The sequence below is a fragment of the Hyperolius riggenbachi genome, chromosome 6, assembly GCF_040937935.1.
Source record: "Hyperolius riggenbachi isolate aHypRig1 chromosome 6, aHypRig1.pri, whole genome shotgun sequence".
NCBI lineage: Eukaryota > Metazoa > Chordata > Amphibia > Anura > Hyperoliidae > Hyperolius > Hyperolius riggenbachi.
This window is the reverse complement of record NC_090651.1, coordinates 360810510-360835944: the sequence shown is the minus strand read 5'-3', so window position 1 is coordinate 360835944 and position 25435 is coordinate 360810510. Positions and strand designations below refer to the sequence as shown.

The 25435-nt window shown below is 47.2% G+C and overlaps 1 protein-coding gene across 2 annotated transcripts in view; it reads right to left on the bottom strand.

Moving 5' to 3' along the window:
- The window catches only part of CDA (cytidine deaminase), a 47496-nt gene that overhangs the window by 8119 nt on the left and 13942 nt on the right, over positions 1 to 25435 (bottom strand). The window contains exon 1 of one of the 2 annotated variants that reach the window (XR_011022235.1): positions 1525 to 4945. The exons of the other annotated variant lie outside the window; for it this stretch is intronic. The gene's annotated coding sequence lies outside the window, so the exon portion shown is untranslated. Of the gene's footprint in view, positions 1 to 1524; positions 4946 to 25435 lie in introns of those variants that run through there. 2 annotated transcript variants of the gene reach the window in all.

Here is a 25435-nt window from a genome sequence, read left to right as displayed (position 1 = left end):
GCAAGTCTCCATAGACATGCATGGCCCTTGCAACGTGGATGCGGTGGGGAAGCGTAATGTGGGGAGATGCAGCCCGCAAGTGTAAAAGAGGCCTCAGTGTTTACTATGGTTGGAGACTATTTGCATATCTGAATTCTAAACCCTTACAATGAGTGGGTGAAAAAAAGGGAACACACCATAGTTCCAGTTAGGATAGGGAGCATACATTCAGGCCTGGTGCACACCAAAACCCGCTAGCAGATCCGCAAAATGCTAGCAGATTTTGAAACGCTTTTTCTTATTTTTCCGTAGCGTTTCAGCTAGCATTCTGCGGTTTTGGGAAGCGTTTTTGGTGTAGTAGATGTCATGTATTGTTACAGTAAAGCTGTTACTGAACAGCTTCTTTAACAAAAACGCCTGCAAAACCGCTCTGATCTGGTGTTTTTCAAAGCGGTTTGCGTTTTTCCTATACTTAACATTGGAGGCAGAAAGTCAGCCTTTTGCTTAGGGCCCTTTCACACCAGAGGACTTTTTCGGCGTTTTAACGCCACGGCCGAAGTTGGCGTTTTGCTAGGTAAAAGAAAGTCCATAGACATTCATTTTACCTTTCACATCTAACTCGGCGTTTTGGAGTGTTGCGTTTCAACGCTTCCAGGAGCTTTTTCAGGGCTGTTTACAGCCGAAGTTGGCTGTTGGCGTTTCAATGATAGTCAATGGAAAACGCCAACTTCAGCGTTTTCAAAGCGTTTTACAGCTCATATGAAAACGTCCTTTTTTCTATAAAAATAAGTGAACAAACCAGCTTTAAAACGCTTTGAAAACGCTGAAGTTGGCGTTTTCCATTGACTATCATCAAAACGCCAACAGCCAACTTCGGCTGTAAACAGCCCTGAAAAAGCTTCTGGGAGCGTTGAAACGCAACTCCCCAAAACGCCGAGTTAGATGTGAAAGGTAAAATGAAAGTCTATGGACTTTCATTTTACCTTAGAAAACGCCAACTTCGGCTGTGGCGTTAAAACGCCAAAAAAGCCCTCTAGTGTGAAAGGGCCCTAAACCTTCTCTCCACTAGCATGTTTTGTTCCTGTAAAAGTGTCTTTGCTTTACTCCTGTGATGTAACGATGAGCCCAGAGTGGGATTGCTGCTGGGCCTGCAGTAGGTAGACACACCTCCCTGCTGACTGACTGATGGGGGGGGGGGGGGGGGAGGAAAGTATGCAGGCAGCTGGAGATTTCTGGGGAATTTATTGCAATAGCTTTAATAATTTTTTTTTTTTTTTTTTTATACAATTGTTACGCCTAATTCAAATAAAGTCATATTTTCTGATAAAAGCCTGACCTAGTGCTTTATATTAAAAAAAATGCACATTTCCTTAACCCATTAGCAGCTTCAATAGAATTATCGCATTTGAGATAAGTGCTGTAAAGTTGGGGTTCACAGCCAGCACGCAGTACACAGTTTGTATAAAAACAAAGTCTGTTTATTTAACCAGCAGGAAATTAAACAGCTTGACATCCGCAGTAAAAGGAAAATAACAGGAAGCTTACTTCAGCTTTGGTAAAAGTAAAGTCCAGTTTGTTCAGATACAGCAGTCTCCAACAGGACCAAACCACACATAAATCACAGCCCAGTGTGTGGCCTGGCCTTCAGCAAGCTTTCAGCAATCTTATTTGCAATACTCTTGAGACAAGAGTCTCAGTAGCCAGCATGCTACTCCTCCAAACACCTTCCCTGACTGCCTGTCAGAGCAGCCCTTATGAATGTCATTACCTGAGCTGAACAGCCCAGAGGAAACAGGTGTGGCCCGAGGTGAGATGGGAAGGCCCGCCCGTCCTTCCCTCCCATCCCAGGAGTCCGGCCCTGAAAAGAAAAAAAACATACAGGTAGCAATTGCTTGCTGCCTATAAAACCCGGGCTCCTTTCCACGGACCACACGTGCTTAAAGCGACCAGAGTCCAAACAGCGGGGAAACATATCTCCCGTCCAGCACCCAGCCTTGATGACCTCTACATATTCCCCCCCTCTGCCTCAACCCCGAGGAGGAGGCACTTTGACCCACCATGCAATGAACTCTGGAAAGAGCATCGGTGTTCTGATGCTCTTTTCCAGGCCTGTGTTCCACCAAAAAGTTGAACTCCTGGAGAGAGAGAAACCACCGGGACACTCTGGCATTCGTACCCCTATTCTGTTTCATCCAGTACAGAGGTGCATGGTCGGAAATGAGCCTGAACTTCCTGCCCAGCAAATAGTAGCGCAGGGAGTCCAGAGCCCATTTTATGGCCAGGCATTCTCTCTCCACGACCGCATAGTTTTTCTCAGCCGCTGTCAGCTTCCTACTGAGAAAAACTACTGGATGTTCCTCACCATCAATCACCTGGGAGAGCACCGCCCCCAATCCCACATCTAAGGCATCTGTCTGCACCACAAACTCTCGGGTGAAATCTGGGGCTACCAGGACAGGATTTTGGCACAATGCCAACTTCAACTCCATAAACGCTTTGTCGGTTTCCCCAGTCCACTGGATCATTACTGACTTACGGCCCTTCGTCAAATCAGTCAAGGGGGCTGCCAGGGTGGAAAAATTGGGGATGAAGCATCTGTAGTACCCCACTATGCCTAAGAAAGCACGAACCTGCTTCTTACTGACGGGGCGGGGCCATTCCTGGATTGCCTCAACCTTGTTCACTTGGGGTTTCACCAACCCCTTTCCGACAATGTACCCTAAGTACTTCGCCTCTTCCATACCTAGGGCACATTTCTCGGGGTTCACGGTGAAACCCCCTTTTCTCAATGCATCTAGGACTGCTTGTACCTTCGGCAAATGGGACTCCCAGTCTGAGCTGAAAATGACAATGTCATCCAAATAGACTGATGCATATCTCTGATGGGGACGCAGCAACCTGTCCATGACTCTCTGGAAGGTGGCGGGGACAGTCTGTAACCCAAAAGGCATCCGCTTGTATTGGAAATGCCCCTCAGGTGTAGAAAATGCAGTTTTTTCCCGAGCTTCCTTGGCCAAGGGTATTTGCCAATACCCCTTGGTCAGATCTAACGTGGAAATGTAACGAGCAGGGCCTAACCTTTCAATCAGCTCGTCTACTCGGGGCATCGGATATCCATCAAACTTGGACACATCGTTCAATTTCCGGAAATCATTGCAGAACCGCCAAGTTCCGTTGGGCTTCGGTACCAACACTATTGGGCTCGACCAATCACTCTGTGATTCCTCAATGATATCCAGCTCTAACATCCGTTTTACCTCTTCCGACACGGCCTTCCTGTGGGCCTCCGGAATTCGATAGGGCTTGATGAACACTTTTGTCCTGGGCTCAGTTATAATGTTATGCTCGATCAAATGGGTGAGCCCCGGCAAATCTGAAAATATCCCCGTTTCTCTGGAGAAACTCCTTCACCTGTTGAACCTGCGGCTTAGACAGTGTGGGAGCTATTTTCACACTCTCGATGCTGACCTGGGGCACCCCACTCACACCCACCATAACCGGATCGGTCTCTCTCTCTTTCCAGAGCTTCAACAAATTCACATGATATAGTTGAAACGGTTTCCGTTTCCCAGGCTGATGTACCTTATAGTTCACATCTCCTATTTTTTCGATAATTTCGAATGGTCCTTGCCACCTAGCCAAAAATTTACTTTCCACGGTGGCGATTAACACCGCCACTCTGTCTCCTATCTGGAACTGCCTGACCTTTGCCGAACGGTTATATACGCGTCTCTGCGCTTCTTGGGCTGCCATTAGGTGTTCCTTGACCAGGGGCATTACCTTAGCAATGCGTTCTTGCATCTGGGAAATATGTTCCACCACGCTTATATGGGGACTGGACTCACTTTCCCAGGTCTCTTTTACCAGGTCAAGCAACCCCCTAGGTCTGCGCCCATACACCAATTCAAATGGGGAAAAACCGGTGGAGGCCTGGGGTACCTCCCGGACAGCAAACATTACAGCAGGTATCAAACAATCCCAATCCTTTCCGTCTTTTTGTACTACTCTTTTTAACATCATTTTCAGAGTTTTGTTAAACCGCTCAACCAGTCCATCTGTCTGGGGATGGTAGACAGAAGTTCTCATCTGTTTGATTTTGAACAATTTACACAAATCAGCCATAACTTTAGACTTGAAAGATGTCCCCTGGTCCGTAAGGATTTCCCTGGGAAAACCCGTCCGAGTAAACATATTAAATAACTCACGGGTGATGGCTTTGGACGTTGGTTTCCTCAAAGGGAATGCCTCAGGGTACCGGGTGGCATAATCGAGCACTACCAGGATATATTGGTGCCCCCTGGCAGACTTTACCAAGGGTCCCACGATATCCATGGCAATGCGCTCGAACGGAACCTCTATTATTGGCAAGGGCACCAAAGGGTTTTCGAAAACGGGACATTGGCGCGGTTAACTGACAGGTTGGGCAGGAAGCGCAAAAGTTCTTTACATCGGCCTTTAAACCAGGCCAATAAAACCTGTCAGCAATCAGCGCCTCCGTTTTCTCAGCCCCCAGGTGGCCTCCCAATGCTTCGCTGTCCGCCAAATCGAGTACCATCCTCCGAAAAGTTTGAGGAACAAGCAGCTGTTCTACCACCTTGTCTCTTACTTTTGAGACTCGATACAGTAGATCTCTATTTACTGAAAAATGGGGAAATCTCTCATCAGCCCCAGGCTCCTGGGACACTCCGTTCATTACGGTTACCTGCGCTCTAGCGTGGGACAGCATTGGATCTCGCATCTGTGCAGTAATAAATGTCCCTTTTGATACATCCAGATCGGGAAGCATAGATTGGGGAGAAGATTCCTCATCATCCTCGCCCAACATAATTTGTAATGGGGAATCTTCCCCCCCTCAGAAACCTGCTCAGGGTCCCGAAATGGATGTTCGTACATCCTTTTATCAACTTGCGCCAATACATTATTTTTCAATAACACATTTTCTTTCAAACCTTGACCATCAGTCTCTATTTGAGAGGGAGTAGGGGCTAAAACATCTTTAACAGACGTCCCTCTTACCCTCTCCAAAAGTTCCCAAAACAGTGGAAAGTCTCTTCCCAAAATCACCTTACACATTAGGTTTCTTACCACTCCAACGGCATGAGTGATTGTCCCACAGTCAGTCGCAATCAGTACGGGAATCACCGGATAAGTCTTGGTGTCTCCATGGATGCATACCACCTTCAGTGGTTTTAGTCCAGAAATAATTTTCGTTTTAATTAGATCAGCGTGCACCATGGTCACCATACTGCCTGAGTCCAGCAAGGCTTTCGTAGGTACCTGGTTCACACTGATAGTGCAAACAAAGTTTTCCTGGCACTCTGCCAGGCACACATCATGAGCAAAATATGAAACCCTCCGCAGTACATCACACTGCATGGGCTCCTCCTGTAGTGGACACTGGGCTCTGGTATGGCCCCTGTTAAGCTTGGAGGTGTAATCTCCACAGTCAGCATGCAACACATAAGCTGACGTGAAGGAGGTACACACACCAGCACAAGGGATCAGGATATCCCCAGTTTAGTGGAGGAGAGGACTGACTCCAATAGGAGATTGTGGTGCACAGAGACGGTGCAGATCCGAACAGCCACAAACAACATTTTCGTAATAACGTCTCAGCGCAAAGTAGCGCTGAGCGCATAAACCAGGACTGAGGAGATCAGGACAGGTAGACAGAATGAACGCTTGCTTAACTAGCCACTACTTAGTGACAGCAAGCGTCCACAATAAGACAGACTGGAATGAGGCAGCCAATGCGTTTGCAGCGATGGCGTGCCTCACAAAGACAGGACAAGATAGTCAGGAAATAGCAGGATCAAGATAGATGAACGTAACACAGACAAATATACAATAAGTATGTTTTCCTAGCGTATTACAATTTCAGCTATCAATGAAACTATTTGTAACGTCTGACTAACATATGTATATATCGGCAATGAACCGATATATGACATAAGCAGGAACACTGACTAGCACTGGAGCAATACAGGAAACAGGACTCAGAAGGATTCGCTATCTCTTCGCAGAGATGAACGCAATCCACAAGCGGTAACAGGACAGGATTCAGAAGGATTCGTTATCTCCTCGCAGAGATGAACGCAATCCACAAACAGGACCAGGAGCAGGATACTAGCTCAGCACGGGTGCTCACGATACGCGCAAACTACCAAAACGTGCTGGAAGGCTGACTAACTGAACACAGGAAATAAACAGTTCGTGTACGTATATATCAGCGACACTGATGTATCAACGTAACACGAATACAAGGAAAATAACAAAATGCGCAAGTATGCGTATATATTGGCGATGAACCAATATATGACACAAGACAAGCAGAGTAACAACTTCTAGAACAAGAGCAGAACTAGGAGGACTCGCTGACCCCTTCGCAGGAGTCAGCGCAGTCCACACGGACTAGGAACGAGGTGGGGCACGAGCAGAGTAACAGACAGAATCTGAGACTATGGTAGCCCATGAGGCATTGCAGGAAGCAGTTCTTTATACTGAGGTCATCCAATGGGAGCAGACCTGCAGATTCCCACACAAGTGAATGGTAATTAATCACAGGCTGATAGCAGGAAAAGGCAGACAATGATATGCAGCCTGCAGGAAAGGGATTGCCCCTCCATTGCAGCAGACAATGTTTGTTTACACAAAAGCATATTAAACTGTCATTAACTTCAGAGCGACTGCAGATGGAATCAGCAACTAGTTTAAGTGCAAACCAAACTATGCAAGCAAATGCATGTAATGACATTAGAACTGCTTGGTTTGCAATACCACTGCAGTCAGCAGTAAACGCTGCAGAAGCGATCATAACAGTACCCCCCCCCTTAAACGCGGCCTCTGGACGCCTATAAAAACTGACATATTTCTCCTGAACCACCCAAACCAAAAAATCAGAAGTGGGAAATCCAGCAAACTGATCTGACTGAAAATTCATGAAGGTCGGATCAGCCCGACAAAACCAAATTCCCGAATCAGTCTCACCAAAACTAGACCAGATGGAACCAGAACCTACCGAACCATGCCCGTCAGCACTACAAGCCTCAGTGTGATACCCATTAGAACCACGACTTCCAGAAAAAAGCCCCCAGAAACTCTCTGAGCGATACCCACCGCCTTCCAGGGACTGTCCAAAAACGCCAAAGCCTTTGCAATGCCCACCGGAACTGTCCCTACCAACACAAAACCCACTGTTGAACCAGTCCAAGGTACCAGGACAAGTTTCCTCAGAGATCTCCCAGAACACTTGGAAGCTCCAAAGAGATCCCCACAGGTCAGAACGCCCCTTAGGCTCATATGGAGAACTATCAAGAACTCCTATGGAACCCAGGGCAACTCTAGAGTCAGGGTCACAAGGACAAACATCAAGATCAGGGCTTTTAGGGACCAGAACCATCTCCGGGCATGCAGGCCAACCGGCAACATCAGAACATGTCTCCACTAGGGAAGCGTGTGAGCACGCCAACACAGACACACTTGGGCACTCACCGCCTTCCAGGGACTGTCCAAAAACGCCAAAGCCTTTGCAATGCCCACCGGAACTGTCCCTACCAACACAAAACCCACTGTTGAACCTGTCCAAGGTACCAGGACAAGTTTCCTCAGAGATCTCCCAGAATACTTGGAAGCTCCAAAGAGATCCCCACAGGTCAGAACGCCCCTTAGGCTCATATGGAGAACTATCAAGAACTCCTATGGAACCCAGGGCAACTCTAGAGTCAGGGTCACAAGGACAAACATCAAGATCAGGGCTTTTAGGGACCAGAACCATCTCCAGGCATGCAGGCCAACCGGCAACATCAGAACATGTCTCCACTAGGGAAGCGTGTGAGCACGCCAACACAGACACACTTGGGCACTCTGGCATACGAAGCACATCTGGGCACACCGGCACAAGAGAGACTTCTGGGCATGTCAAGGAACTGCGAACCTCAAAGTCAGTCAAGGCAGGACCGAAACCAGGACTGGGCAAAAAAAAAAATCATCATGACTAGACTTCACAGTTACTGGATTCTCACTAAAAATTGCAGGATCAGACTTAGATGTCTCTGATTCCAGCAAGGTTATTAACAAATCATGTTCAGGGGCATTTACAAGACAGGACAAATCCTCTGATGTATGCACTGAACTAGACAGGGTTCCCATAACTTCTTCTGGACTAGACAGAGACTCATCAAATACACTGGATTGGAGCTCATGAAGGGCTGCAAAACAAGTCAGTATTGCAGCAATCCCCACTGAACTAGGCAAAACTGAGTAACTCACTGGACAGAAAGGGGACTCTGGAACTTCTGCCACACCGGCCAGAAAACCAGAATTTTCCAGGATACAGGGCTGGGTTTCAGAAACACTCATTAACCCGGACTGAAATTCTGAGATTTCTATTATTTTTTCCAGCGAGTCAGAATTATCCATGTTACAGGGCAAGACTTTTGAAACATTCAGAGGACAGGGCTGAAGTTCCCTGACTACTGTGATATCAGAGAGGGACTCAACATCTTTAGCTAAATCAGACTGTGTACAGGGCAAGGTATCAAAAACGCTTGCTGACAAAGACAATGTTTCAATAGCTTCTGCTTCACTGGGCAGAGATTCATCAAGTTTTATCAGAGCAGACTGTAATTCCAAAACAGCTGCTAAACAAGTAAATACTACTGCAACACCCACTGAAGTAAGCAGTGTCTCAGACTCCTCTATTAGAGGATCTGAAGTATCCAAAGTACTGGGTGAAGCATAAGACTCTGCGACCACAGCTTCACTGGACAGGATCACTGAACAGGCCATATCGCAGGGCAAAACCATGGAAGCACCTGCTGGACAGCATAATGATTCTGTGACCTGAGCTTCATTGGGAAGATCTACTGCACAATTCATGGTACAGGGCAAATTTACTGGAACATTTTCTGAACAAGGTAATAATTCTACGATTTCAGGTTCACATAGCAGATGCTCTGAGCTATTCACGAAACTAGAGCGAGGTGTAGGAACAGGAAGATCAAGACACTTGTGCATCTAAATCACTATTCAATTGTAAAATTGGGAAATTCAGATGCTGGGGTTCTGAGGTTTCTAGACAGGATTGCTGGGACTCAGAAACTAATGTAGCGCATCTATTGGCATCTGCTGGATCAGACAGGAGTTGAACTTTATTAACACAGGTAATTTCTGCAGAAGTGTTTGCAGAGACAGGCAAGATTTTTCTGGTGCCTGTTTCACTGAACAAAGACTCATGAGTACTGGCTAGGCTGGACTCAGAAGTCAACAGGACCTCTGGATTCTCTGCTGAGAAATTTGTGCAGGGCAAAGTTAAGAAAGTATCAGTGGCTTCTGTTTTACTGGGAAGTAACACTGAGTTATCCATGGTACAGGGTGGAGTTATAGGAACATTCACAAGACATGGCAGGGACTCAGTAACTGGAGAAGTGGGACAGTCTCCAATTGACAGTGTGTCTTCACTGGTATCAACTGATTGAATCGCATAAAAATCGTCCAAAATCATTTTCCACACATCGATCAATGGAGCCACAAAGTCATACCCACACACACCAGTTTTTATTAGGTTATAGGCAGACTTAATGCATGCATTCAATACTAATTCACTTTTTGCACTGAAAAACTGACAAAATGAACTTGCATCTTTCTTCCATTCATAGACCAGAGCTTCCATCTCTCCTTTCTCAGGGCTGGTGCACACTGAGCGGCTTTTTGGGCGTTTTCAGATCCGCTTGCGGCTGCGGATCTGCTTGGTCAATGTATCTCAATGGGGTGGTGCACACCAGAGCGGCAGGCGTTTTGCAGAAACGAAAAATGCCTGGGTGAGGCATTTTTTGGATTTCGGATGCGTTTCTGCCTCAATGTTAAGTATAGGAAAAACGCAAACCGCTCTGAAAAACGCCTGTTCAGAGCGGTTTTGCAGGCGTTTTTGTTACAGAAGCTGTTCAGTGACAGCTTTACTGTAACAATATATGAAATCTACTATACTGAAAACCGCAGCAGCAATCCGCAAAACGCTAGCAAAACGCCTCATAAAAATAAAAAAAAGCGTTTCAAAATCTGCTAGCATTTTGCGGATCTGCTAGCGGGTTTTGGTGTGCACCAGCCCACAAATGGAGGATCCCATGCATATTTAACAGCTGAGCATTCAAGCTGATCATAGTTTGCAAATGTGTTAGTGGCAGAAACATACATTGGGTTATTTAGCAGGTGATTGGCCGATTTCTTATTCCTAAGGATCTCCAGTACCTGTAGCAAGTGTTGAACTGTAGTGTATGCAAATTTCCCTTGCTGCACGAATAAATTGATCTGTTCAATACTCTGTAATATATCTTCATAATCATATTCAGATAATTCATTTAAACAAGAACTTTTATTTTCCCTGGCTAGCAATGAAAGTTCATTAGTAGTTTCATAGGTCCATTTGACTCCCCTGAATGGTGACTGAATTTCATTATCAGCTAATGGCGGAGTCTCATTACAGATCTGATGCGCAGTCGCTAAGGGCAACGAATCCGCTGATTGTAACGCTTTTCTTTTGGAGCGTTTACGTTTGGCTTTAGACCCTGCTGCCTTAGGTGATTTATTCAAAGCAGAAGAAAAGTTATCAGAACAATTATCTGCTTGCTGATTATTTTTGTAGGCAGTAGAAGGAGCAGCTGATTGACAAGCTGCCAGGAGCTTATCAAAAGGGCTAGGCAAATCGGTTTTGCGCAGCCAGTTATGGATCACAAACGCTAGAAATTCCAGCGGTCTTTCTTTCAAATTCGTATGATCCAAGACATCGTACGCCCACTGGAACAAATTTCCCTTAAACAAAACATAAATTAACTGGGGGGCCCACGTTGAAACAGGAGTAGCCTGGAGCTCGGGATTGGCCAAAAACCTGGTACATTCAGAAAAAAACTCATTTTCTGTTTCAGAATTAAGTTTCTCAAATTTCTTAAAGGAACAGGAACCATAACAAACAGTGTCATTTTTGCTGGGAACCCCCCCCCCCACAATAGGGATTGGTAATGGGGCTACCATAATGTTAAGCTTGGAGGTGTAATCTCCACAGTCAGCATGCAACACATAAGCTGACGTGAAGGAGGTACACACACCAGCACAAGGGATCAGGATATCCCCAGTTTAGTGGAGGAGAGGACTGACTCCAATAGGAGATTGTGGTGCACAGAGCCGGTGCAGATCCGAACAGCCACAAACAACACTTTCGTAATAACGTCTCAGCGCAAAGTAGTGCTGAGCGCATAAACCAGGACTGAGGAGATCAGGACAGGTAGACAGAATGAACGCTTGCTTAACTAGCCACTACTTAGTGACAGCAAGCGTCCACAATAAGACAGACTGGAATGAGGCAGCCAATGCGTTTGCAGCGATGGCGTGCCTCACAAAGACAGGACAAGATAGTCAGGAAATAGCAGGATCAAGATAGATGAACGTAACACAGACAAATATACAGTAAGTGTGTTTTCCTAGCGTATTACAATTACAGCTATCAATGAAACTATTTGTACCGTCTGACTAACATATGTATATATCGGCAATGAACCGATATATGACATAAGCAGGAACACTGACTAGCACTGGAGCAATACAGGAAACAGGACTCAGAAGGATTCGCTATCTCTTCGCAGAGATGAACGCAATCCACAAGCGGTAACAGGACAGGATTCAGAAGGATTTGTTATCTCCTCGCAGAGATGAACGCAATCCACAAACAGGACCAGGAGCAGGATACTAGCTCAGCACGGGTGCTCACGATACGCGCAAACTACCAAAACGTGCTGGAAGGCTGACTAACTGAACACAGGAAATAAACAGTTCGTGTACGTATATATCAGCGACACTGATGTATCAACGTAACACGAATACAAGGAAAATAACAAAATGCGCAAGTATGCGTATATATTGGCGATGAACCAATATATGACACAAGACAAGCAGAGTAACAACTTCTAGAACAAGAGCAGAACTAGGAGGACTCGCTGACCCCTTCGCAGGAGTCAGCGCAGTCCACACGGACTAGGAACGAGGTGGGGCACGAGCAGAGTAACAGACAGAATCTGAGACTATGGTAGCCCATGAGGCATTGCAGGAAGCAGTTCTTTATACTGAGGTCATCCAATGGGAGCAGACCTGCAGATTCCCACACAAGTGAATGGTAATTAATCACAGGCTGATAGCAGGAAAAGGCAGACAATGATATGCAGCCTGCAGGAAAGGGATTGCCCCTCCATTGCAGCAGACAATGTTTGTTTACACAAAAGCATATTAAACTGTCATTAACTTCAGAGCGACTGCAGATGGAATCAGCAACTAGTTTAAGTGCAAACCAAACTATGCAAGCAAATGCATGTAATGACATTAGAACTGCTTGGTTTGCAATACCACTGCAGTCAGCAGTAAACGCTGCAGAAGCGATCATAACATCCCCACGCAGAACATCGCCAACACTGGATAGCACCTCCCCTCCTAGGTGCAGCAACAACAGGTGGCAGCCCCTGAGTGGCTCCTGGGGGCCCTTCCCTGTTACTGGAGGTGTTGGTTCCAGGGTTCCATGTAGCACCCTTTCCAAAGGAAGAGAACCTAGCAACACGAGATGAGGTGGGGCCCGCCTGGCCCTTTGGAGATAGCAGATCCTCCACGGCAGTGTATCTCTCCACCATCTGCTCCGCTGTTTTGGGGTCCCCATGACTGACCCACCGTTGTAGATTCACTGGTAGGGCACGCAGAAACCGATCCAACACAAATCGCTCCACCATCTGGGAACCGGTGAGGACCTCTGGTTGTAGCCATTTTGTCGCCAGTTGAACTAGGTCATGCATCTGGGATCTGGCTGGCCGATCCAACAGGTATTTCCAACTGTACACCCGCTGGTCCCGAACCGCTGTTGTTACACCTAGCCAGGCCAGGATCTCCGCCTTTAACCGATCATAGTCCAGAGCGTCTGCAGGGGTGAGGTCGTAGTAGGCCTTTTGGGGTTCTCCCGTCAGGAACGGTGCAAGGAGTCCAGCCCATCTGTCTCTCGACCATCCTTCCCGCTCTGCAGTCCTCTCAAAGGTCTTAAGAAAGGCTTCCACATCATCGGTGGGCGTCAACTTCTGCAGAAAGTGACTGGCTTTTACCATCGCTTGGTTGCTAGGGGCAACTCCGGCTGCCTCTCGCCCTTGGGCCATCTGCCGCATTGCCTCAAGTAGCATTTTAGCTTGTGCTTCCGAGGCCTCTCGTAGGGCTTCTGTGGCTTGCGCCTCTGCGGCCCGCTGTTGAGTCGCCGCTTGTGCCTCTGCGGTCTCTCGTAGGGCTTCTATAGCTTGCTGATGTGCCGCAGCTTGTACCTCTGTGGCTTGCTGTTGGGTCACCATGCTCGCCTGCTGAGCCACCATACTCTGCTGCAGCTGTAAAGTTGCCAAGGCCAACTGCTTCACCACTTCCTCCATGATGCACACAAGGAGACTGGCCCTTTAAATGTCACTTTTTAAACGGAACCCTTTTTTTTTTTTTTCTGCCCGCATCCGAGCACCAGTTGTAAAATTGGGGTTCGCAGCCAGCACGCAGTACACAGTTTGTATAAAAACAAAGTCTGTTTATTTAACCAGCAGGAAATTAAACAGCTTGACATCCGCAGTAAAAGGAAAATAACAGGAAGCTTACTTCAGCTTTGGTAAAGGTAAAGTCCAGTTTGTTCAGATACAGCAGTCTCCAACAGGACCAATCCACACATAAATCACAGTCCAGTGTGTGGCCTGGCCTTCAGCAAGCTTTCAGCAATCTTATTTGCAATACTCTTGAGACAAGAGTCTCAGTAGCCAGCATGCTACTCCTCCAAAAAACTTTCTCTGACTGCCTGTCAGAGCAGCCCTTATGAATCTCATTACCTGAGCTGAACAGCCCAGAGGAAACAGGTGTGGCCCGAGGTGGGATGGGAAGGCCCGCCCGTCCTTCCCTCCCATCCCAGGAGTCCGGCCCTGAAAAGAAAAAAAACATACAGGCAGCAATTGCTTGCTGCCTATAAAACCCGGGCTCCTTTCCACGGACCACACGTGCTTAAAGGGGCCAGAGTCCAAACAGCGGGGAAACATATCTCCCGTCCAGCACCCAGCCTTGATGACCTCTACAGTGCCCTGCTTTCGACCTCAGTTGGCAGAACTTATTGTGCTGTAAATTCTTGGAATGCTTTGTTGTCTCTCTGCTAGCAGAAAATATAGAAACTGAAAGCAGAAGTCCTCTGTTATTGTCTCACACTGCCCCCTAGTGACACGTGGCCATAAATACACATTACAGCAGTAGTAATTAGACCCAGGAAAATGTAGCAAATAAAGAAATAAAAAAAAATTGCTAAAATAAATTGGCCTGGAGCACTTGCAAGCCTCTAAATAAACTGGCTGCTAAAGGGTTAAAATTTGGCCTTTTCTCTGATAAGGAGAGAACAGGGAAAAGGGAAGAATTATGTGTTTTTATTGCTTTCTGTGTCCCTGTTTCAGAGATTTCATTTGTGCCCCTGTGTCCCCACAGTAACAGGAAAGGACATTTCTCTGTCATATCCAATGTCGTATCATCTACAAGGCAATTCTAGGCAGTTGCCTAGGGCCTGGAGAGAGTCTAGGGGCCTGATGGATGCTAGCCCCCACCAAATCTAACTAAAAAGCCAGGTCTTAGGGCTTGTTCACACTATGGGCTTGATTCACTGAGACAAATAGCATGCCTTATCCGAGTTAACATGCCTTATCAGAGATAACCCGCCTTATCAGAGTTAACACTCCTTACCAGAGATAACACGCCTTATCAAAGTTAACACACCTTATCAGAGTAGCACAGTGAGCTCTTCGAACGTATGCCTGCTAATTGGCAATGACGAGAGCTCCACTCGTCCTGCCCTGAGCCCCTGCGGGTTCGTAGAGCTTGCTATGCTACTCTGATAAGGGACGTTAACTTTGATAAGGCTAGTTATCTCTGAGAAGGCGTGTTAACGCGGATAAGGCGTGCTATTTTAGTCTTAGTGAATCAAGCCCTATAAGTGCTTTTCATTTTTTTTTTTGCACTCGCAATTTTTAAAAGCACTTGAACATTGGATTTTAATGTGAGTGTTCTCACATAAGCGATGAGCTTTCTTTACAACTGCAAACGCTGGTCCTGCACCATTTTATGACCGTTTACGATTCAATAGAAAGTATAGGAAAATTGATAAGCGCTTTAAAAAAGCGATTAGTTAAGCGATTTTGTGCGCACTTTAAAAAAACAACAACATTAAAGAGATTCAGTTCCAGGTGAAAGTGTTCACTTCCTGATTGTGTGTTAAAAAAACACATTAATCGCCAAACAAAAGCACTTACAAAAGCGCTTTGCCAAATCGCAAGAAAGCAGAAAAAAAAGTTTTAAAAAGGGCTGAGTACTTGCGATTGCGCTGGCGACTTATAATGTGAACTAGGCCTTAATCCTTTTCTGGTCGATTCCCTCATAATCTTTATTCCTGATGTTTTGTAATCCTTCCTGTGTGATAAACAGGGACATGAAGACACCTCTGTGACCTGTGAGGGTGGCTATTCTGCCTGATCCTGACAGTTCTGTCCTGTTAATAAGTGACAGGAGTGACAGAGGCAGATGGGCCGCACATTAATGATTAAACGCCTGCGTGTTGTTAGGTGACAGATATTATGGAATTATCTACAGGAGGCGTGTCCGCAAATCTGTGCAAAACCCACTGACAACCCAACAAACAGCCCCTCACGTGTGTCAGATAAGGCATTAGATCAGATACAGGTCTCACAAACACTCTCACCTTCTGACATTGATCATCACAGCTCAGGGCGATGTTATTAATGTTAAAGAGAACCCGAGGTGGGTTTGAAGAATATTATCTGCATACAGAGGCTGGATCTGCCTATACAGCCCAGCCTCTGTTGCTATCCCAAACCCCCCTAAGGTCCCCCTGCACTCTGTAATCCCTCATAAATCACAGCCGTGCTGTGAGGCTGTGTTTACATCTGTAGTGTCAGTCTCAGCTGCTCCCCCGCCTCCTGCATAGCTCCGGTCCCTGCCCCCGTCCCTTCCCTCCAATCAGCAGGGAGGGAAGGGATGCAGGCGGGGACTGGAGTTCTGCAGGAGGCGGGGAGAGCAGCAGACTGACACTATAGAGATAAACACAGCCAGCTCTGACAAGCTGTTTGTCAGCAGCGTAGCTGTGATTTATGAGGGATGCAGAGTGCAGGGGGACCTTAGGGGGGTTTGGGATAGCAACAGAGGCTGGGCTGTATAGGCAGATCCAGCCTCTGTATGCAGATAATATTCTTCAAACCCACCTCGGGTTCTCTTTAAGTATTTATATAGCGCTAACATTTTCCGTAGAGCTGTACAGAATATATATTGTCTTGTCACATAACTGTCCCTCAGAGGGGCTCACAATCTAGTCCCTACCATAGTCCTATGCCCATCGTAGTCCAATTTAGGGGGAAACCGATTAACTTATCTGTATGCCTTTGGGTGGTGTGAGGAAACCAGAGTGCCCAGAGGAAACCCACCGAGACACAGAGGGAGAACATACAAATTATGTGCAGATAATGCTGCTGTCATTCAAACTAGGGATCCAGCGCTGCAAGGCGAAATCGCTATCCAGCACACCACCGTGCTGCCCATTTTAAAATCTGCAAATTTTAATATATTAATTTTGTAGAATATGTTATGTTTATTCTTAAAGGAAACCTGAGACAGCTGAAAAAAAATTATACATACCTGGGGCTTCCTCCAGCCCCTTCAGGCCGTTTGCTCCCTCGCTGTCCTCCTGGATAGCTAGCCCGTTAAGTCCTACAGTCCGGGCATACCGCGTATGCGTGGTCCCGCCACGCATGCCCCCATTGGAGGTGAGGGTACAGCAGGACTGCACATGCCCTGAAGGGGGCTGGAGTGAGCCCCAGGTTTGTATACTGTAGTGTATATACTCGACTATCAATTTAGAAATGTAGGTCTGACTCACTAAATAAAAGTATAGGGCACGACTTATACACGAGTCACGGGCAGCACTGAGTAATGTGTGTACTATTTGTGACATTTCCAGCAATTTCCCCAGTGGTGACACTTTCTTGATAAAGGAAATGCCAAGAAAACACAGGTGTGAAAGTTCTGGCCACAACAATTACCAAGGAAAGGGGAAGAGGGGAAATACTGGGCTGCAGGAAAGGGAGTGAATCATTATTGCACTTGGGGGCCTGGAGGAGGTATTGGCTGCACTTAAGGGACAGAAGGGGTTAATGGCTGCAATACTGTATACAATGCTGCCATGAACCCCTCCTGATCCCCAAGTGCAACCATTACCTTTGCTGGGTAGACTTATACTTGAGTCAATAAAAAAATCCAGCTAAAGAGGGTTGAATATTGGGGTTGACTTATACACGAGGTTATTATTATTATTTTTTTATTTATATAGCGCCAACATATTCCACAGCGCTTTACAAAGCACAATAAGACGACACGGGGAACATAGATATACTAACAAATTGTAAAACAGAGTTCCAAGCAGCACAAATATTGTGACAAAAACAGTAAACATTAGAAGGAGGACCCTGCCCTTGCGAGCTTACAATCTAATGGGTAGTGGGGGACACATTAGGTAAGGGGGTGGAGGATGGATGAGGCAGTGACCCTTTGCCTCTGATTACATTGTGTCAAATAAGTAAATAAGGGCTATAGAATGTTATAAGCTTGTCTGAAAAGGTGTGTTTTAAGAGTGCGTTTGAAGATGTCCAGGTTTGGAGCGTGACGTACAGGCTGTGGAAGAGAGTTCCAGATAAGAGATGATGCTCGTGTAAAGTCTTGGATGCGAGCATGAGAGGAGGTGATCAGCTTAGAGGCCAGGAGAATTTCTTGGGAGGAGCGGAGGTTGCGGGAGGTTGACTTATATTCGAGGAAATACGGTATTTTTTTTTATTATTTGTCTCAGGTACGCTTTAAAAAGGAGCACAAACATGTGTGCATATGTGTGTACAGCAGCACTTATCTCTGCCCATGCGTGTACATCACATACATCTGCACGTGCGAGTATAGCACATGCATCCACTGTGCAGGAGCAGCATGGTTTGCACCTGTGCAGAAGCTAGAAGCTCTGTGCTACTGTACATGCGCAAGCCATCCTTCCCCTGTGCAGTTCAGACAGGGGCTTGTTGAGGAGCTCCGGGGGTCCCAGACTCCCAGCACTGGAACAGTGAGGTGGAGGGAATGAGGGAAGTTTGTATGGAGCTTATTAAAATTTGCATGCAAATGTGTGAAAAGTGAACGCTTTTGCCAGACATCTAATGAAAGTCAATGTAAAATCACACCTCTGCTGTAATTCCGGAAACTGCATTTGCACATGCGTGAAAAAAAAGTGCACCTTGCAGCATAAATTTGCAAATGTCATGCGATTTTCCAATAAAGTGGAAAAAATGCATGTGAAAAAAGTGTGAACTCTGCCCTACTCCTTCACCTTATTTTCAGTCATAAAACTAGCAGTGAAATTTCTTCAAGAATACCTAGAAAGAAAGCTGAAACCAGTGGCGTATCAAGAGGGAGGCAGGCATGGCTCGTGCCATGGGTGCCATGCTGTGTCACCGCTGTCTGCTGCCTCCCTGGCTTTCGGTGTCGCCGCCGCTGCTTGCGCCCGACTCTCCGTCACAGTACCAGACCTCAGCGCTGCAACAGCAGAGACCGAGAGGGCTTACATGCTACCCGTGCCCGGTGTACTCCAAATACACCCAGCCCTCAGCCAGCACCCAGGGAATAAGAAAAAAAGATTTCTGGAAAAAAATATCCCGCAACCAAAAAACACAGACTATGGTAACAAATGTACAATGTACATGAGAAAAGATGCTGTTTTTACAGTAATGCTAGTCACGTCCCTGCAGTTTGGGGGGCTGTGCACGGGATCATGCGGGCAGAAGGCCGCAATCGCAATGTTGCCGGCAACAGGGGGGATTGGCTGCAGGGCCGGCAACAGGGGGGATTGGCTGCAGGGCCGGCAACAGGGGGGATTGGCTGCAGGGGACAAAAGTCCCCTGAGCCAATCCGTTCTTGTCCGCCGAGAATAATCACTGGTTTTGATCAAAACCAGTGATTATTTTTAAATACAACCGCTGCGCTGCCTCCCGATCGCAAATTTCCGCCGCTTACCACTGCCGATTGTTAGATTTATGAATGGGAAAAAAGTTCCCAGTCATTTATATCCCCTCCAGGCCACCGTAATCGCAGGCCAGGCATCAATGGATGCTTGCGTCACTTCCTTAGTTACATAGTAACACATTGCTTCCTATGTAGCGTACTTATTGTATGCTTATAGGAAGTCCTGTGTGAGGACATCTTATGGCCAAATAGTAAAATTACACCTACAGCATTAGGGCCTGATTTTTATTTAACCTCTTCCCTACCACGCTATTTTGTGCTGATCTGTGCTGCGTGGGCTCTCCAGCCCACAGCACAGATCAGCTAGCAGCCAGGCCGATCAGACTTCCCCCCTTTTTTCCCCACTAGGGGGATGTCCTGCTGGGGGGGTCTGATCGCCGCCGGCTGCTTGCGCTTGCGGGGGGGGGGGGGCTCTTCAAAGCCCCCCTCCGCAGCGTTTCCTGGCCTCCTTCCCCTTCCCTCCCTCTCCCTCCTCCTGTGAGCGGCGCAGGACGGATTTCCATCCTGCGCCTGATGGGATAGGCTTTAGCCTATCAGATGCCGGTGATCCCCAGCCAATCAGAGGCCGGGGATCACCGATCTCCTCTACGGCGCTGCTGCGCAGCAGCGCCGTATACATGTAAACACCGGGGAAGATCTTCCCCGTGTGTTTACATTTACCCTGCGAGCCGCCGATCGGCTCGCAGGGTGTTCACGGAGACACCCTCCGGGAACTGACATGGAACGGCCGCTCATACGAGCGGCCGTTTCCATGGAATACACTTCAGGATTCAGGGGCGTGTATATACGCTCCGAGAATCCGGAAGTGGTTAATATGTGTGACAAGATGGTACATCATTTTTTAATTATGGGCTTGTAAATAGGGATGGATGTAAAAGTGAAAAAGTGCACCTTTATTTCCAAACAAAATATTGTCACCATACATTGTACTAGGGATATAATTTAAATGTTGCAATAAACTGGACAAATGGGCAAATAAAATGTGTGGCTTTTATCCACAGAAGAATGTTTAATTTTAAAACTATAATAACCGAAAACTGGGAAAAAATATATATTTTTTTAAATTTTTACTTATTATTCCTATTAAAATGCATTTAAAATAAAATAATTCTTAGCATAATGTACCATCCAAAGAAATCCTAATTGGCGGCGGAAAAAAAAAGGTATAGATCATTTAGTTGTGATAAGTAGTGATAAAGTTATTGGGGAATGAATGGGAGGAACGCTGAAATGTGAAAATTCCTCTCGTCCATAAGGTGAAAACAACCCGAGGGCTGAAATGGTTAAATAGGCGCGTGCGGCATATCAGATAGTTTGCTGGAACGCTGTTTAACAGGTCTGGAGGATACACACTGCAGATAACAGAACGTGAGACAGTCGTGTTACGAGTTCCTCCCATCTCCAGACACCTCAGGAGGACAGTCTGCAGATAACTGGAGGCCTCAGGACCTTCTCCTCCTCCTGCACTCTACCTCGGCTGCGGCCCAGAGTGAGTCATTTCCTACAGACATCAGCTAAAACTTTCCTTCCTTTCACCATCACCGCCAGCCTCGCCCTCCCCTCCTCGTGTTAATCATCTCCTCATTGTGACAAAGTGCACGGAATAGATCACATATGGAGGCTTCTTACAGCATATGATCAGTGATAACTAGAGATGTCGCGAACCTCCGATTTTCGGTTCGCGAACCGGGTTCGCGAACTTCCGCGGAAGGTTCGGTTCGCGGAAAAATTCGCGAACCGCAATAGACTTCAATGGGGAGGCGAACTTTGAAAAATAGAAAAAATTATGCTGGCCACAAAAGTGATGGAAAAGATGTTTCAAGGGGTCTAACACCTGGAGGGGGGCATGGCGGAGTGGGATACATGCCAAAAGTCCCGGTGAAAAATCTGGATGTGACGCAAAGCAGCGTTTTAAGGGCAGAAATCACATTGAATGCTAAATTGCAGGCCTAACGTGCTTTCAAACATCTTGCATGTGTATACATCAAACAGGGAGTGTAATTAGAGTACTGCTTCACACTGACACACCAAACTCACTGTGTAACGCACCGCAAACAGCTGTTTGTTTAGTGACGGCCATGCTGGACTACTGCGCAACATGGCGTGATTGCTCTTCCTCACTCAGTGATGTCAGGTAATGTGTGACTTCCTTCTCAACTTTCCATGGCATTGTTAAAAAGCTTACGTTTTGTTTTTAATTTACATTTTCTACTTGCTGTGTACTTGTTCAGTACCGCTACAATGAGAATCCTGTGGAGGCGGGCAAGTCTGCCATTGTGACCCCGCGTAATGGCCGGGGAATGAGAGGTTTGAATCCGGTGTGGAGCCTGAGCAGCGGCTACCACTACACATCCAAGGAGGGCAGCGGGCAGGCATGCACGCCCGCCCGCCCCGAGGTAGTGACCAAAAATAACAATACAGGAGGAGGACTTTCGAGGCCCTGCTGTGTATTTGAAATGAATGTACTTTAAATCCTTTGACGAGAACCAGTTATGGCGGGCAAAGATGACACCACATTCCTTTCACGAGAATCATATGGAGGCGGGCAAGTCTGTCATTTGTGACCCCGGGTAATGGCCGGGGAATGAGGGATGGAATCCGGTGTGGAGCCTGAGAAACGGCTACCACTACACATCCAAGGAGGGCAGCAGGTAGGCATGCACTCCCGCCCCGAGGTAGTGACCAAAAATAACAATACAGGAGGCGGACTTTCGAGGCCCTGCTGTGTATTTGAAATGAATTAACTTTAAATCCTTTAACGGGAATCCGTTATGGAGGGCAAGTCTGCCATTGTCACCGCGGGGAATGAAGGTTGGATTGCGGCCCAAAGTGGGAGCCTGCTGAGACCCATGCTGTAGCTGCCCTGACCGTGCTTTGCAGACCAGGCATCTGTGATCAGATGGACCCTTGAGCCAGCGGAAGACAAACCAAGTCGAAAGCATTTGCCAAGAATGTTTTACGGAGGGCAAGTTTTTTTGCCCTTTTTTTAAATTTTTTGAAAATGATAGATGGTTGTATTTTTAAATTGTTTGAAAGTTTAGATGGTTGTATTTTTAAATTGTTTGAAAGTTTAGATGGTTGTATTTTTAAATTGTTTGAAAGTTTAGATGGTTGTATTTTTAAATTGTTTGAAAGTTTAGATGGTTGTATTTTTAAATTGTTTAAAAGTGTATCCATTCTTCCTCCCCCCAGCCACGAACAATACCATGGGAACGTGGAGCAGCAGAAGCCCCCTGTGACGGCTGCCACGGTTGTTCTCCGCTGCATGTCTTTTGAGGGGTGCTTCTTTTCCTCAGGTGTTCTTGCCATAGCTGTTTGTGCCTTCTCTCCAGGTGCCTTCGTAAAGCACTTGTCCCTAGTACCTACGTGAGAGTTGGCCTTTCCATGGCTCAATTTTTGCTGGCAGAGACAACAGATGGCTTTGCTCCGATCTGAGACACACACGTGAAAAAATTTCCAAACCGCTGAGCCCCCCTGGGGTGATGGCGCTACGGTGGCATCAGCAGCAGCTGACGTTGAAGGGCATGTGTGCTCCCTGGCCATAGCTGGCGATACATGGCGCCGGACACTGCCCCCAGCTGTTTCTGAGGACGAGCTCCCTCTGCTTCTATCATGGAGTCGTCTCCTCCTACTCCTCTCTGACTCCTCCTCTGAACTGTCCCCCTGGTCATCTCCTCTACCGGGAACATATGTGGTATCCGTATAATCGTCATCATAATCCTCCTGGCCAGCTGCGCTTTCCTCAGACACCTCCTCAAGTGCACCAACTTCAGGTGGTCCACCATCATCCCCATCCACACACGTTACGTCCATACTATCGCCACCTAACTCAGACGTATGAGGTGGTGTACCTGCACCTTCTTGTTGTTGTTGCAGTAGTGGCTGGGAATCAGTGATTTCACCACCACCACCAAATAACTCCTGCGAAGTGTCAAATGCAGCGGATGTGGTGCTTGTTGTAGCGCTGGTGGCTGCGGGAGATGAGGTGTTCTGTGTTAAATACTCAATCACCTCCTCACGATTTTGGGAAGTGATGGCACGTGCCTTCTTCTGAGCACTGTATTTTGGGGCAGGTCCGCATGAAATCACAGCAACACCACCTCGCACAGCCACAGACCTGCCGGTGCCTGGTGGCCTTCCTCTGGGTCTGCCTCTACCTCTTCCTCTACCTGGTTTGTCCATTTTGTCCATCTCGGGGGTATGCTAGCTATATGCAGTGAGGTGGGTTCTCACTCAACACAACAGGTAGTTAGATGCAGTGAGGTGGCCAGGTGGGTTCACACTCAACACAACAGGTAGTTAGATGCAGTGAGCTGGGTTCACTCAACAGTAAAGGTACTTAAGATGCAGTGGGGTGGGTTCTCACTCAACACAACAGGTAGTTAGATGCAGTGAGGTGGCCAGGTGGGTTCACACTCAACACAACAGGTAGTTAGATGCAGTGAGCTGGGTTCACTCAACAGTAAAGGTACTTAAGATGCAGTGGGGTGGGTTCTCACTCAACACAACAGGTAGTTAGATGCAGTGAGGTGGCCAGGTGCGTTCACACTCAACACAACAGGTAGTTAGATGCAGTGAGCTGGGTTCACTCAACACAAGGCTAGGTATATGCAGTGATGAGGTGGGTTAAGTAAACACAACAGGTACTGGGTAGTTAGATGCAGTGAGCTGGGTTCACTCAACAGTAAAGGTACTTAAGATGCAGTGAGGTGGGTTCTCACTCAACACAACAGGTAGTTAGATGCAGTGAGGTGGCCAGGTGGGTTCACACTCAACACAACAGGTAGTTAGATGCAGTGAGCTGGGTTCACTCAACAGTAAAGGTACTTAAGATGCAGTGAGGTGGGTTTTCACTCAACACAACAGGTAGTTAGATGCAGTGAGCTGGGTTCACTCAACAGTAAAGGTACTTAAGATGCAGTGAGGTGGGTTCTCACTCAACACAACAGGTAGTTAGATGCAGTGAGGTGGCCAGGTGGGCTCACACTCAACACAACAGGTAGTTAGATGCAGTGAGCTGGGTTCACTCAACACAAGGCTAGGTATATGCAGTGATGAGGTGGGTTAAGTAAACACAACAGGTACTGGGTAGTTAGATGCAGTGAGCTGGGTTCACTCAACAGTAAAGGTACTTTAGATGCAGTGAGGTGGGTTCTCACTCAACACAACAGGTAGTTAGATGCAGTGAGGTGGCCAGGTGGGTTCACACTCAACACAACAGGTAGTTAGATGCAGTGAGGTGGCCAGGTGGGTTCACACTCAACACAACAGGTAGTTAGATGCAGTGAGCTGGGTTCACTCAACACAACGCTAGGTATATGCAGTGATGATGTGGGTTAAGTAAACACAACAGGTACTGGGTAGTTAGATGCAGTGAGCTGGGTTCACTCAACACAAAGCTAGGTATATGCAGTGATGAGGTGGGTTAAGTAAACACAACAGGTACTGGGGTATATGCAGTACTGGGTAGTACAATGTGCAGCTCCCTGTCACACACACAGGCAGTCAGTCACTGAATGTGCTGGGCTGCTGGCAGTGGCACACACACTATCAATTAGCAAGGCTGTGCATGCAACAAAAGTGTCAGGATAAAAAAATGTACAGGTTGAGCTCTGAAAAGAGCTGTTGCTGGGTGCTTTAAAAGCAATAACAATCAGTCAGGAGCAAGCAAAGCAGCCTAGAACCTAACTAATCTGTCCCTAGGAGAAAAAGTCTGCAGCAGCTGTCCCTTTCCTCTCACTAGCAGGCACACGAGTGAGTGTAATGGCCGCCGGAGGCTGCCTTATATAAGGGGGGGTGGGGCTCCAGGGCTTACTGTAGCCTGAATGGCTACAATGTGCCTGCTGACTGTGATGCAGAGGGTCAAAGTTGACCCTCATCATAGTGCATTATGGGGCGAATCGAACTTCCGGAAAAGTTCGCCTGGCGCAGGCGAACGCGAACCCCCAATGTTCGCCTGGAACCGTTCGCCGGCGAACCGTTCGGTACACCTCTAGTGATAACCCTTTACAATGCACATTCTGGATCACTCAACCTGCAACGTAACTACAATTCTTGGGGCCCCCAGCGAAACTTTGTTGGGGCCTTCCAATGTTCCCACCCCTTCCTCTGCCTCCCCTTGATGCCCTTCACGCCCTCACTGCACTCGTGATTGGCCCAATGATGGAGCCATGGTCCCGCCTCTGAGACCATTGGCTCCAGTCAGAATGCTAGGCGGTTGTGAATGACTTGCAGTGCTCTCCCTGATTGGCCGCACGGCATCTGCAGGTTCCAGTGAGAGTACTGAATGGCTGCACTGAGGTCCTGGATCTCT